The following is a 4,345-nucleotide window of genomic DNA, read 5'->3' on the forward strand; positions in this document are numbered from 1 at the left end:
TGCACCAGCATGATGGCAACCAAGGAGAAAGTCTGACACCATTCCCAGGAGAAGTCCAGGTTAACAGATAAATAAATTGGAGCAGGATTTATAATTGATGTACGTTCTACCATTATAATCTAGAGAGGGATCCAGATATTTAGTAATAAAATGTTCAAGATTCAAATAATTTCCATTCTGTCTTAAGGAAGTTATCTTAGTAATGATCAAATATCTAAATTTTATGTATTCAACAGATCCCTGAATCAATGATCATAGCTCTTATATATGTTTTTGTTACTAGGGTACTAAGATTACTACTTTTGCTCAGTATGTCCAATTGGCATGATTTCAATAATATACTGGGACAATTGATGTTTATGAAATACTAACAAATACAGTATCTATAAGCAATATTAATGTCAGAGATCAGGAGTTACTTTGATAGATGAGGAAAATACTAAGTGTATACAATAAACATACATTTGTATCCACACTTTTTGATAATAAACAGAAATTGATCCTGCCTATCAATGGAATCCAAAGAAAACATAACAAATAGTTTCATGTCAGTTCCCAGTCTGGCTTGATTTTATCACATAAAGAGACTAATATTCTCCTCAACAGTATATTCCTTATTGTCTTAGACATGGAACTACCTCTGGGCCCTTTAGGAGAACATAGGCAAATGATGAATCCTAAGATTTATGTGTTAATCTCCTGTGATATACCCATTTTAGTAGTCTTCTACCCCTTTCCTAAGTAAGATGCAAAAGAAGTTCCAATAAACTTCACCATATTGTTATAAGTTTATGTATATGACTTAATAAAACCAAACAGAAAAATTATTAGTATAAGCTTCAGGAAGCCTGACAAGAAGACTGAATCCTGTGTGAAGAATAAGAGTTTCCATGTACCTAAATGTTTTTGCTACACTAAAATATCAGGATTTCCACTAATATATATAATTCAGAACCTGCAAAACTTTTGACATACGCCATTTTCTCCTAGCAGTCATTGTTATTCCCACCCCCTGTTCATGCAACTCTCAAATGTGACTATAGTAATATACATAGTCAAGTCAACTAGGAGTGACAAAGGCAGATTTTAAGAAAGAAGAGCATAGTGCCAGGGATTTAGCTCAGTAGTTTCGCCACTTGCTGTGCAAGCACAAGGACTGGAGTTTGATTCCCAGTACAAAAAAAAAGAAAAAGAAAGAAAGAAAGAAAGAAAGAAAGAAAGAAAGAAAGAAAGAAAGAAAGAAAGAAAGAAAGAAAGAAAGCATAATATTTGAGTAATCTACTTTGGTTTAAGTGTTGCATAAACTTAAAGTAAATATAAGGTTCTAGATTCTTAGGTTTATAAACCCAATGTGATCATCGGAAATCTGAGATCTGAGGAACAGGTTTTCTGTAAAATCCCAGAGAAGTCTTCATCAGATCTATGAAATTTAAGTAAAGAAAGCATGTGTAGCTTGAATGAAGATTGGGATAACTCAGCTAATCTAGATTATATGTATTTTGTATATAATCTGGATATAAGAACAAAGTGTTTTTCCCCATGCTTTAAAAAATAATCATAAATTCCTTTAATTTTATTTTATGCATTAATGTAGAAATTATTGGACCTATGAAATGTCTGATTTTTATTTCCTCAAGAAGAATTTTAATAAGATTTCATATGAACTCTACTTCTATGAACTCTTTAGCATATATCATTTGAGAAATACAACATATTATAAAGTTATTCTGGGGAGAAAATACTTATATTGAAACCATAAATGTTCCTTTTGTAGTCAGTTGATTTATGGTGAGAAATATAAATTTTGAACAGTTGACACTTATTAATTGAACCAGAGATGAGTGCTTTTATTTTAAGAATAAAATGAAAATATCTCAGTATAATAATTTAACTAAGCTGTCATGTCAAAACATTCAATATGCCTCTTGGCTTGTTAATTTTTAATAATACATTCATGTCAGTAATTAGAAACTATTATATTTATCAAAGGGTTTCACACTAGTAAGTTTGCTGTATTTTGATATCTGTATTGTTTATTTTCCTCTAGTTTTGTTTTATGGTATAACAAAATCAAAATGTCATTGCCAGAAAAGCATCTAGTTCATAAGGAAAAAAATCAAAAAAGAAAAGATAGAGAAAAAAGAAAAAATGCTTTCTTAAAAAATAGTTTTGTGTTTTTTTATATCATGAAATCTTTCTGTTCTAACCCCTGATCCTGTAAAATGCTATTGCATGCAATACAAATGGACTTCAAATTGTGAGTCTGAACCACAGATCTCTGGGTTTATTTAACAGAAAATAACTCTCTTTACCTTTTTCCTATCCACTTTCAGGTCACCTTTGACTATACTGAAAAAAGAATACTGAAGCAACCTGTGTAACTCCCTTTACACTACTGTCAATTGCATAGCCTCTTATTTCTTTCATGTCACTTCTGATTGCAGTTTGCAAATTCTGCTGTGGTTTGTTGGTAAGGATGTAAAACTTCTATGGGTTTCACCTAAAAAAGAAGAAACTGGTATATGATTTTCCTTAAAAAGACAGGAGAAAAGAAAAAAAGGTAAAGGAGATTTCTCTTTTAATTTTCCATTATTGTATTGTGAACTTAGAAAAATTCATCGCATATAGGAGATGGTTGATAAATATATATTAATTGAAGAAGTACATGGGCATGGTTCCAGCCTTTCAGTCACTAAAATGTTACAAACGATTAACATTCTAAGTTTGATAGTTTTAGAAAACTATATAGAATGGTATAAAAAATATTAAAAAATATTTAGAGACAAAAATTTAATATATGAAATATTTTTGGAATGTTGGAAACATCTAATTTAAATTTATGAATTTGATTAAAAATATTAACTGCAAAAGACTAGCTCATCTCTGCTTAATCTAGACCATATCATTCTTCCAATTACCTCCATAATTGAGTGGAGACTTAAGCCTTTCTATTCCATTTTAGATTCTTGTATTTTATAGGTTAAACCAGTTTATTGTCTCGGAAACAGTCCAGTGGTAACCATTGATTGCCAATCTTGTTCTTTAGAAGGAATGTCCTCTTGAGCACAACTTTGACCACTATAGAAGTATTTGGAAGCCACATTATTTCAAATTATCAGGTGAGATAGCAGGACGGTAACACATTTTACTGTCTTCATAATGTTAAAACACTTTCTAGTGTGATATAGATCAAATGGTTGACATATAGTCAGACTGTTTCTCTGTCTAAACTCTATGCTTAAGAGAGGAAGCAGAGAACATGCAAGGAATATACTAGGAGGAGGGAGACCCTTCAGCATAGATTTCCCAAACTAAATCTTGTAAAGGTCACATATTGTGTTATATAATTGTCACATTGAAAGGTTCTTTGATAGCTTGAACTTTACTACTTACAAAAAGTGCTGGGCTGCCAAAAAGAGTACATTTTCCAGGTTTCTGAGTCCATGCTTGAGCTAAATAAACTGTGACAAATCCCTGGAGGGTAACCCAGACTTTTCTTGCCATTGGCACCTCTGACTCAAATGCACAGTTTTAGAGTAATATAAGACTGCACAATCACTGCAGAGGTTGCCTGAACCAGGAAAGGAATTCTCCAGAGACTGTGTCTACATAACATCTCCAAAGTACTTCAGAAGTGACCATAAAATACAACCTGTTTTTTTTTCTATAGAAAACAACTGATTTCATAAAAGGGTATAACCATTTAGATTTTCTTTGTCATGTTAATCTGTGTTAACTGACATTTGTATCAAACCATTTTGAAATGAATTAAGTAAATTGTTTACTTTAAAAGCACAGTTTATAATTGTGAGCAGCTAGCAATTATTAGTTAAGCATCTCCCCATCTCCTCAGGATCCTGATAGGGAATGGCACAGTAAACCTTTTCAGCTTTCTTGAGGAAAAATAAAGGAAAAAGAAAAGAAATGAAAAAGCTGTTGCTTCTGAAATGATTTTTAAAACTAACATAACATTGGTATATTTCTTAATACTGTTTGACCAAATTTTAAATTCAATTTGACTTGTGAATTTTTTATGAAAGTGAAATGAAGGTGTCTCTCACCTATACACCTACAGAAAATTGTTTCTTCTCACATTCCAAATATCAGCACCTAGGGAAGATATTCCTCACTGCAAATAAGGGATAAGAAATATTAAGGAAATCATCAAAATATACTTTATAGTGTTTTCTCAAAAGGAACCTACAGGATTTTATCAATAGACCAAGATGTTCCAGCTCAGAGAAGAAATGACTCAATGTGAGGCAGAAATACATACTCACTATTTTTGCTTGCCATATTTTTCTATCCATTTTTCACATAGTATAATTTGTCCTTCCTCCTCAAC

Source organism: Heterocephalus glaber, unplaced genomic scaffold (genome assembly GCF_053883595.1).
Source record: "Heterocephalus glaber isolate CG9 unplaced genomic scaffold, H.glaber_assembly_v1.0 deba00001577, whole genome shotgun sequence".
NCBI classification, from domain to species: Eukaryota; Metazoa; Chordata; class Mammalia; order Rodentia; family Bathyergidae; genus Heterocephalus; species Heterocephalus glaber.